We start from the raw sequence: 12,058 nt of genomic DNA on the forward strand, positions 1-12,058 counted from the left end.
TGCTCTCCTGGTGCTCAACCTTCTCCACATTCTTTCTGCCTCCTCTTCTGTGGGGTTCCCTCAGCTCGGGGTGGAAGGATTGGATGGCAACATCTCACTTAGAGCTGTGTTCCATGATCTACCTTACCATATCTCTCTCTCTTACTCTCTCTTTCTGTCTCTCTCTCTCTTTCTGTAATGCCTGGCTGTGGGACTCTTTATTTGTTTCTATCTACTTCAGAAGGAAGCCTCTCTGATTAAAGCTGAATAAGGCACCAATCCATGAGTCAAACAGAATATTATTAGGAGTCATTTTATTGTTACATTTTTTAGACCAGTAGTATTTGGATTTGCCCTAGGTCTCTGGTTCCGCATCACCTGAGCAGTGTTGGTATTAATTCCATTTTGTGGAGTGAGCCTTAAGTTAAATCTACTACACAAGCTTTGTGTCACCATTGCTGTAGCATATTTTACAGGCAGGACAGACTGTAGATCAAAGATTTTGTGGCTGAGTTTTGATTTTCATAGCAAGGAGAGTACCTTCCTGTACCAAAGATACTGGAACATGGAGGTGGAGGTTTTCTGTGGGTGCCAGCTTGACTTCTCTGTATTCAATGAGTTGTGTGTTCTCTCCATCAATGGGGTCCTGCTGTCACTTTGTGAAGGGCAACCTATGGTCTTGGCAATGCTTGGGTGGTTTGGGGATTTCAATGTGACCCCTTTGGCTAATATAAACCAGTCCCGGTAATAGAAGCTTTGTTTGGTGACAAGAAATGGCCAGTTGGGAACCTGTCCTCCCTCATACTTCAGAGACTTTATTAGGGTTGACTTCATACATTTTAGGAAGTTTCCACTGCACTTCCACGTCACTGATAGCATACCAAACCACCTCTCTAAAGCCTCTAATTTTAGTTATCTTTGCTTGCATTCCTTCCCTCCACTAAATCTCCCATCTCCAGCAGGCTCCTCCCCCAGTCCACATATGTAATTTACTGTACTTCCCCCTCCAAGGGAATTCCACATGTCCCCCATGGTCCCTTCCTCTATACCTAACCTCTCTGGGTCTGTGGATTTGGTCTCGGTTATTGTTTATTTAAGGCTAATATCTACATATAAGTGAAGACATACCATATTTATATTTCTGTATCTGACTTATCCATGATGTCATTGTTATAAAGCTGAATAGCATTCCGTTGTGTAAATGTACAACATTTTCTTTATCCATTCTTTTGTTGAAGGACATCTATGTGGTTTCCAATTTTTCCTTTGGCTATTATCAATAAGGCAGCAATGAACTTGGTTGAGTAAGTGTCTTTGTGGTAAGATAAAATGTCCTTTGTGTATATACTCAAGGATGGTATAGCTGGATCCTGAGGTAGATCAATTTCCAACTTTCTGAGGAACTGTCATATATTGATTTTCATAATGGCTGTACAAGTTTGCACTCCCACCAGCAATGAAAGAGTGTTCCCTTTGCTCAACATCATTGGTCAGCATGAGCTTTCCTTTTGCTATTGAGCTTAGCCATTCTGACAGGTATAAGATTGAATTTCATAGTAGTTTTGATTTGCATTTCCCTGATGGCTAAGGATGTTGAACATTTCCTTAAGTCATTTGAGTTTTCTCTTTTGAGAATTCTCTGTTTATATCTGTTCACCATTTTAAAATTGGGTTATTTGGTTCTTTGATATCAAGTTTGAGCTCTGTATATATTTTGGATATTAGTCCTCTATAAGATATAGAGTTGGTAAAAATCTTTTCACATTCTGTAGGCTGCCACCTTGTCTGAAGGATGGTATCCTTTGCCATACAGAAGCTTTTCAGCTTCATGAGGTCCCATTTTATTAATTATTAATCTTAGAGCCTGAGCTGTTGGCATTCTGTTCAGGAAGCTCTCTCCTGTGTCAATGCTCTAGCTTATTACCACTTTCTCTTTTGTCAGGTCTACTATTATCTGGTCTTTTGTTGAGATCTTTGATCCATTTGGAATTGATCTTTGTGCAGGTTAAGAAGTACGAATCTATTTACATTTATCTACACGCAAGCATTCAAGTTGACCGGCACCATTTGTTGAAGATGCTGGTGTTTTTGTTTGTTTGTTTTTTGTTTTTTCCCCCAGTGTGTGTTTCTGGCTTCTTCATCAAAAATCCGTAGATGTGCAAATTTATGTCTGGGTCTTCAGTTCTATTTCACTGATAAACATGTCTATTTCTATGTCAATACCATGTTATTTTATTACTATAGCTTTGTAGTATAGCTTGAAATTAGGAACCGTGAGACTTTCAGCAGCTTTTATTGCTCAGGACTGTTTTAGCTAACCTGTGTTGTTGTTGTGTTGTGTGTGTTTCCATATGAAGCAGAGGACTGTCGTTTCAAGAACTTTGCAGAATTGTGTTATAATTTTGATGGGGATTGCATTAAATCTGTAGGTTGCTTTTGGCAGGATGGCCATTTTTACTGTGTTAATCCTACTGATCCATGAGCATGGATGATCTTTCCATCTTCTGACATCTTCAGTTTCTTTCTTCAACGACTGAAGTTCTTAATCATACAATCTTGGTTAGAGTTACCTCAAAATATTTTACATTTTTTGAGGCTTTTGTGAAAGGTTACTTCTCCTGATTTATTTCTTAATCCATTTTGTATCTAGGAAGGCTACTGATATTTGTGAGTTAGTTTTGTATCTAAGTACTCTGCTGATAGTGTTTATTGGCTGTAGTTCCCAGGTCGAATTTTTAGTGTCACTTTGTGTTTACTATCGTATCGTTCGTGACAGGTATCTTATTCACATATGTATCAGTGGGAATGATTCTAGTTGATTTACTGTCTGGATCTGAAGACCCAGGTCTACATGCCCAGCTCTTATGCTGAGCTATGTCACATCTCTAGCCTTTCGTGTTTCCCACATGCCAGAGTCTGCCCTCATATGAGAATGATTTTTAAGGAAGAATAGGGGGCCTGCCACAGTTAAAATTTCTTTGTGTGTAATCATGGTGCTTTGCTATATTTACCCTTCGATTGTCTTATAATTCAGAAAATTCACTATATTTTATTTACTCATCAAAAAGTGATTATTTAGGTAGTGAAGTAGAATAAATATAACTTGGTTTCTATCTCCAAGGGTAGAGGACGGTAAATGCCTAATTTTAATACAGCTGGAAAAAAAGATACATTATTTTTGTGAATACTCAGGTCTGACTGCAGAATATATGGGACACAATAAAAAATGAAAATGCACAATTGTTTGTAAGAATAAAAAATGAATGGCAAGAATCACCAAATCAAGAGCAGGATTTGCCTAGCACATTGGTCTGCATGACATGAGTAATAACTTGGGCATTCTTCTCTTCGTTTTCCTCCTCCTTCTCTTCCTCCTCCTTTGTGTTTTGAGGCAGAGTTTCTGTACATAGTTATGGCTTTGGAACTTTCTATGTAGACCAAACTGGCCTTGAACCTGTTTTTGTCTCCTAAGTGCTGGAATTAAAGGCATAGTATGTGTCTTTATTTTTTTTTTCCACTGAGTTATTTCTCCAGCTTCATGAAGTGATGTTAATTATAAAATTTTGGAGTGATCAATAACACTTTACCCTAGGGAAGATGCTTAATTCTCATTCAGAAGGGCAAACAGGATAGACACTGGAAGTGGTAAAAGAGAGGGAACAGGATGAGAGCTTACAACAGATGACCTCTGAAAGGCTCCAACCAGCAGAGGCAGAGACTCACAGCCAAACTTTGGGCAGAGTAAAGGGGAGTTTTACGGAAGAAGAGGGATATAGAAAGACCCAGAGGAGAAAGGAGCTCCACAAGGAGACCAACAAAGCCTAAAAATCTGGATCCTAGTAACAGGAGAAGGAGCAGTCTCTGACAGGAACTGGGTTGCCTGGTCTTTGGTCACTTCCCTCTCACGGAGGAATCTAGTCAGCCTTCAGAGGAAGAGGATCTAGGCAGTTATGATGAGAACTGATAGGCTAGGATCAGATAGTAGGGGAGAAGGACCTCCCTTATCAGTGGACTATGGGGGACAGATGTGGGGGAGAGAGGCAGGGATGATGGGATTGGGAGGAGTTGAGAGAAGGGGTTATAACTGTGATACAAAATTGAATAAATCGTAAATAATTATAATCATGATAATAATAATAATATTAATAATAATAAATGAGACAAAACAGCAACAAGAGACTCTTCACAACAATAGAAACCCTGAGTCAGAGGCTAACCAGGAAAACAACAGTGAGACTATTTTTTTAAGGTATATATAGTTTAAAGTCTGTTTTTCTTTGAGACGGCATATTTACCACACATTCAATTAAATTTGTCTCATCAGACTTTCAGTTATTGATTTTATGAGGCTGTTTCATTCAGATAGAAAAACAAAATGGAAATGGAAATTTGAATTTGAAACTTGAAACATGTTTTATTTTTAAAATGTTATGTAAATACTAAAAAATGTCAGCATTTCTCAGAGGTTTCAATTTTTCCTTAATATCTTATAGAAAAGGCTTGTATGAGTACAATTTTGATGATAAAGCAAATGAGTAAAAGTCTTTGAAAATTTGTGCCTGCTCTTAAGTAGTCTCTGAAGAAGTGTTTATATTTATTATGGTATTGAAAACTGAAAAAAAAAATCCACATGTGCTAAGGTAATTGAGTTCTTAAAATATTTGTCAAAATACGAGATTTAGTTGGATAAAGTACAATGTTTGCCGCTATAGAGAATTAATATGGTGGTGATCTGTAAAAATATAAAAGCAAAAAAAATCACTCTTATAGTACATAGAAAGTGTTTTTTTCAGATAGATAACAATTTTTCTTTTCTTTTTTTTTTGAAAAATACAATTCTATTAAAAAAAAGAAAAAGAAGCATTGTCTTTCTTTCCCCTTCCCTTTCTTCTTCCCTCCCTCCCTTCCTTCCTCCCTCTCTCTTTTTCTGGTGTACGTGTGTGGTTTGGCGTGTGTACGTGTGTGTGGTGTGTGCTTGCGGGTGTGTCAGAGTAGAGCTTCCAGTGACTTCTGCATCACTCCTTTCTCCCATGAAGCTTGATAGTTTGTCCTGGCTGGCGACTGAATTTTGGCATGTCTGTCTCTGCTCCTGCGCTTTCTATAAACTATCCAACAGTAACTGGAGGCCTCTTCAGTGTTAGCATCTCTGCAGCGAACTTGCAGGGCTGAAGTGAAAGTTCCATGTGATATTTGGTTGAAGCCCATGGTCTATGCATGGGACTGGAGGTGGTTAGCACGTAAGGAATTCCCTTGGTGAGTTTTTGGCGTAACGAAAACTTCCTTTCTAACAAATGACAAAATGCTATGGCCAAAATGCTAAACCAGACATGCAATTAAAATGCAGCAAACATAATTAAGTCTAAATTATTAGCCCCATAGTAACTACTTAAGAAAGTAAATTATAGTTTATTTTAAACTCATAGACGTTAATTTCACATAACTTGGGAAACTGTCCTTTGTAGAAACTTAACTATTCATGAATATTTTATGTTCTTAAGCAAAACACCTTAATGTGGTATTACAGTTCTCTGAGCAAAATAATAAGAAATGGCATTGATTTAGGCAGATGCTGTACTTTGTATTTCAGTGTCTCCCAAAGGCTCATGGGTAAAGGCTTAGCTTCCCTCCTTGGTAGTGTGATAGGGAGGTGAGGGGGCCTTGCAATAGACCCCAGTGCAAGGGACTTAGGGCATAGGCACTGTGCCCTAAAGAAAGTATGGAGAAGTGGCCTTTGCTTCCTTTTTCCTTTCCGTTCATCCATCGTGAATAGGCCTCATCTGTGACAGGTTTCTGCTATGATGCACTGGGCTACCGCAGACTTAGAGCAACAGGGACAAGCAACTCTGACTGGAAACTGTGGAATCACTAGTTAGGATGAACCCTTTCTCTTTCAAGTTGATTCAGCTTGTGTGTTTATTACAGCACTAGAAATTTGACTAACACAGAATTTCTTTTCAATTGGAAGTTCATTCCATTTAAGACTTTGGATAGAATTGGGAAATGTTTATTTTGGTATGTGTAGCTTATATTATTCAGGGTTGTCTAGGGGAACAGAAATAATACATAAAAGGATATATATATATATATATACATACATATACTGAATTAATAAATATATGAAAGGCTGAGAACACCTGAAAGGCTGAGAACCCAGGAGTTGGTTGGTTCTTCAGGCTGGGTATCTCATCTGCTGGAATATTCCCACAGCGCCTACCTCTCACTGTAGGGACTGACAACTCAGTCATTTCTCAGTCCACAAGGCTGGGTGTCTTAGCGGTCTCCGTTTGGCACTGATAACCTGAAACGTTCTGGGGAAGCTGCTGTTCCTTAGTCCAAAATGGAAGGGAGACGTTGGTTCTAATATCAGCGAAGGAATAAGCAATAGGAACAGCAACAGGGTAAATCAAATCTAGGGAAGAGGGGAAGCCTAGCAAGGAAAAGTGAGCAATTTTCTTTCCTCTGCAAGAACCTTTTAAATGGACTACACCTTTTAAAGGTGACAGCCACATTGCTCTGAGTCTCCTCACATCAATCAAGTCAGTTCTTCAGTTGAAGCCCCCTACTCTAGTGGTAAGTTGACATTACACTCAACCATAATATAGCCAGATGTTTTTCAAACCTCCCTAAACCCTGGGAATTTAATGAAAATGATGACAATGAATGACAATATTCCACAGAATTTTTTTTTTCTTTCAGATTTTTCTGGGGGTTATCTCAGGAAGGCGAGAAAGCAGACAATGGGATTTTAAGCAACTAAATGTTAGAAAAGTCACATTTTCTCTAAAATTCATGAAACTTATTCATGAGAGCGCCAGCCAAGGCATTAAGCTTTCACCATTCTCAGCATGATTCTGATTTTATACGATGTCGTGCATCACCTTTCATAGATTTCTATTCCTTATGGTCCTTTGTTTTTAGGTACTAAAACTTAATGCATAACATCTAATTAGCTGAAAACAATGATAGGACATAGGTACCAACATCATTTAGTATGATTCTTATATTTCATGGAATCACAGTCCAAAAATAATATTTGACAATATTTCTTGGTTTTTGAAAATTTGAACTGAATTTTTTGAGAAATGGTGTTCTTCTTTCGACATCTTTAATCTGACACTAAACTTTATTAAGTGAAGATAACTATACTCACCAACTCTGTCATTTTCTTTTCTCCCTGGATTTGTGCTACTAATCATTCCTCACGTAAAATTATATTAAATGCTTATGAGGGTGGATATATGGCTCAGTGGTTTAGAGTGCTTGCTCTTCTTCCAGAAGTCACGGGTTTGACTCCCAGCACTGCTAACAAGAGAACCAGCACCTGTAACTCTAGCTCAAAGAGATATGATGACTTTTCTGTACTCCTGGGATGCTATGCTCACCTGACACACATACATGTGCACACATGCTTCACACACACACATAATTTTGTAACGAAAACTGATAATCTGGGGTGCTTGAAATTCCTATTTTTAGGTCATCTTATTGACATTTTCTTCAACAATAATGCTGAGATTATAATTTTTTCCCATACCTTTGAGCATAATCATAGCTCTAAGTATTAAATATTTTCCTTCTGATTATTTTATATTTATTAATCTAAAGTTGATCAAAAACAATCTGAAGATGTTCACAATTTGTTAAGTAAATATTTTCTCATAGCAACCTTTAGAATTTAAAGACAATTTTTTGCATAACTATTATTACTTTTTGTTACACAGTTTGCTAAGCATCACTTCTTTTCCTGTTTTTAGTCATGATAGATTAAATACCTCATGAACTTGCAGAAAAAGATGTGAATGATAGTTACCATGAATACATGCAAACTATCATATTTGTTGGAAAGATTCATTAAACATCCATTAGCAGAGAGATACTGTGCGGTCACCTCAACTTGGCTGCATGAATGAGCTGTGACCCCAAAAACAGATTTGTTATTCAGATTTGAGAGATCAATTATCCAGTGTTTAGACTCTTTCCATTTTATTCATATTGTGAAGATTTTAGCATCTCCACTCCTACCATTCAGTGTGCTCTGATCAGATGGGGTCACGGAGAACAAATGAGATAGACACTTTGTATGAGAAAGTGCAGCTATGTTGGGACTGAGCTACAACTCTGTACAACACTGAGCTACAACATTTTTCTCAGGAAGGTATCCATCTAATAGAGTACACTTGGAACTATCCCCACATATTTAGATTTCTCAAACCTTTGTGAATCCGACAAGTTGTTTTTCTCACCACTGCAAACTCATGATTCAGTTAGAGTTCTGTAAGTTTGAACAAGGTCAAAGAGCTAAAAACCTAGGACACAGCAGAATTGGTATCGGATCCATAAATGATTGAGCATAGACTGACGTATGGCCGATGTTCCCAAACTTTTTTTGTTTGTGACGATAATAATGGTGGGATAGTCACTGCTTGCCATATAGAATAAATTAGTTTGACAAGGTCATCATGCTTAATGCCACAGTGTAAGAAACGAAGCCATTCTTTTTCTTCAGTCAGTAAAGTCTATCAAGATAGACGCGGACACTTCATTTGCCTCATGTGATTCATTTTAAGTCACTCCATTGTGCTCACTTCTGCCTTTGTCTTCACTAGTCACTTTCTCTGCAGCTATTATACCTTTTGTCAAGCACAAATATACACAGATATTTTAGTTTTTACCATTTAGCCTCAGGGGAAAAGGAAGAGCTCAGTACTGACGTGATTTGATGAACTGGGGTGGGTGGGTAAGTGGGTATTCCCCTTTTCTGAGGATTAGGGCAGGAGGGGTGAGGGTCACACCTGGAGGAAAGAAGGGAGGGGGCGAAGATTTGGATGTAAAGTGAATAAATAAATAAATTAACTAAAAATTTCCTTTAGTGTTTTTATTATAGAAATTGTTTTTCTCCTTAAATTATTATAGGAAATAGTTTTTCTGGGAAAAGAGTCTGGGTTGACCATTGTTGTCTTTTTAATTTGAACTACATCTTTCCAGGTGTTTCTGGTTTTAAAAAATTCTATCAGAGAATCAATTCTTATCTTGATGGTCTTGATTATACATGTGATGTAGACCTTTTCTTTTTTAATATCCTTTTTAATATCCTTTCATTAGTCTCTGATTTCAGTGTTTCACCTATAATATGTTGGCAGTTTAGTTTTTTTTTTTCCTGGTCATTTCTATTTGATGTTCACTGGACTCTTGCATGTAGATGGGAATATTTTTCTACTTATTTGGGAAATTTTCTTGTTTGATTTTACTGAAAATATTTCTTTGTGTTTGATATAATTTTTTTTCTTTGTAAAATTATTTATTATTTTTAATACAATCAGTTCTACAATTTACATCAGATATTTCTAACTTGGGAATAAGACTTTTTGTTTCTTAGATTCAAAAGATTGTGCCTCCCCAAATTGGGGTAAGATTAAAAAAAATAAACATGATTTCTGTACATTAAAAATGGTCTCGTAACTTTTTCAACCCTTAGCTGGATTGTGTCTCTTTGAATTTAAATGATGATGTTTTATCATTTTCCAGTGTTGTTCTCTAACTGTGAAAACATCTTCAGAGATTAGTAATCACAGGAATATTTCAGAGATAGTGTATGTTGTTATAGCTTCCACATAGCCACGTAATTTTTTCTCCATTTCTCATTTTCTTAAGTAGTTTTTTTAGTTTTGGTCTAATATTGTTTGAACTGAGATTTTAATCAGAATTTCTCCAACATTTCCAAGACCTATTTCTACATTAATAATGATTTTATTATTATCTCACTTTCCAAAATATGTCTTCTATCATATCAGCTCCTATGTGTAGTTATTATTCTCTATGCTAATATAAATTAAGGGATCATACCACAGTCCTGCTGTAGTTCTTTGTCTCTGAACACAACAGATGATAAATGACTTTCCAAAAAATAGAAAAAAGTTTCTATTATATTTATTGAAGGATGTGACGTATCTCTAGAAAAATAATCTTACTGTAAGAAATTAGGTTTCTAAAATCTGTCTGCTCATGATGTAGATACTGTTAAAGATGAAAGATCGATATGAGATACAACTTGTGAAACAACCATAAATAATCTATATTATTCATTAATTTTAATTTCTTATGTAGTTTTGACTAGTTCACTTGTTTCTAAGATCATTTAAGTATTTAAATGTATACTTTTTAAAGGAATATTTATTCTTTTTTTTTTTTTTTCAATGCAGTTTATTCAGGAACCTTGAACAATCCTCGGACCCTGGGGGAAGCCAGCCCACAGCTTAAATAGCCTCTGGGTAGCCAACCCAGGCGTGCCACGTGGGCAATGCAGATAGGTCCACATACATGGAAGCAAGCCAGATCCTCAGCCTTAGCCAAATGTGGAATTGTTCGTGACAGAGAGCACTCACCATCGGGAAGGTGGAAGGCGGAAACCAGCTCCATCTTTAAGGCATAGCATTCCGCAGCTCTCTACAGTTCCCCCTTTTTGTTTTAGACGCATCAGGCAAGAGTAGAGGTCTGATCTCTGATATTAGAAATAAATTGGGACTTTGTACCGATGTTCATTTGGGTGTCATCCACCCAAAGAGCATCAGACCCGCCTGATACCCTTTTCTCAGAGGTGGGACCTGGGGCATCAACCCGCATGCAATCAGACTTGCTCTTCTCTGGGTCGAAAGTGGCTGACCCTGAGTGCAGTGCTTAGCCTCGCATCCTGAGTAATGTGAAGAGGGACTGCCTCTGACATAATCTGATTGGCCTGCTCTTTGATCACCTCCCTCTGGGGGGGAGCAGCCTTCCCAGGCCATAGTAGAGGACAATACAGCCACTTTTGATGTGAACTGACAGACTAAGATCAGAAAGGAGAGGAGAACCTCCCCTATTAGTGGACTTGGGGAGTGGCATGCAAGCAGAGGGAGGAGGGAGGAGGGAGGGTGGGATTGGGAGGGGAGGAGGGAGGGACTTATGGGGGGATGCAGAATGAATAAAGTGTAATTGATGAAAAATTTAAAAAAGAAGGGAAAAAATAATTTAAGAACCTTAAATGACTTTCAAAAGTGGAGGAAAACATGGAGTTAGTCAATTGGCATGGAGCACGTCTCGTCCCTGGGGGCAATGGTCTCCTGAACCTACTCAGACCTCGGACACCACCACTGCTAGTTCTAGAACTGATGCAGGATGTTCCAACGAGGGGTTAAGGCTTCTCATAATATTTCCTATAAGCCCACACCTGTTTGTCTATATCCCCCATTTTTATTTATTATTAGCCAGATAGAGCCAAGTAATTGTGGTAATGATACTTGCTTTTTTGCCCAATGCTGGAATGCTAGTAAATTTAGGTATGCCCTGGTTACTCGCATGCCTCACTGGGTGCCTGTGCCCATTGATGCCCCTCATGCTATGACTCTCTTCAGACAGAAAAGGAATCTTGGAACTACAGCCACCATTGTTACTACCATCTCATTGGCGGCTGTTGGAGCTACCACCAGGGCATTAGCCATGAGTCATACTGGGCAGACTGCTCAGACCCTGAATAATCATTTAGCCAATGTAGCTCATGCCTTAGTTGTACATAAAGGAATTAATGCTCAACTAAAAGGAAGCTTGATGGTGTTCAATCAGAGGATTGACCTCTTGCAGGAGCAAATTGATACTCTATGGCAAATCGCTCAACCTGGCTGTCAATGAAAGTATGCTGGACTTTGTGTCACTAGCATACAACATGAGAATTTTTCCTGTGCTGCAAATCTGTCTAAACAATTGTCGAGCTATATTTTAGGTAATTGGACTGGAGAATTCGATACTATGATGGAGCAGTTGAGAGTGGCCATTGTCACAGTAAATTCTACCAGAGTGGACGCAGGACTAGCCACAGGATTATCAACATGGATTGCTGCAGCCATGAATCATCTGAAGGAATGGGCGGGCATGGGAGCGTTAGCAGGCCTTCTGGTGTTGGTCTCCTTGGTTTGCCTGTGGTATATATGCAAGATTAGAGTCTCACAACAGTGTGATGCAGCCATGATCATTCAGGCCTTTACAGCCATTGAAGCAGGACATTCTCCCCAAGCATGGTTGGATACCATAAAAAGCTAAAATGATACGC

This window comes from Meriones unguiculatus, chromosome 16 (genome assembly GCF_030254825.1).
Source record: "Meriones unguiculatus strain TT.TT164.6M chromosome 16, Bangor_MerUng_6.1, whole genome shotgun sequence".
In the NCBI taxonomy this organism is placed as follows: Eukaryota; Metazoa; Chordata; class Mammalia; order Rodentia; family Muridae; genus Meriones; species Meriones unguiculatus.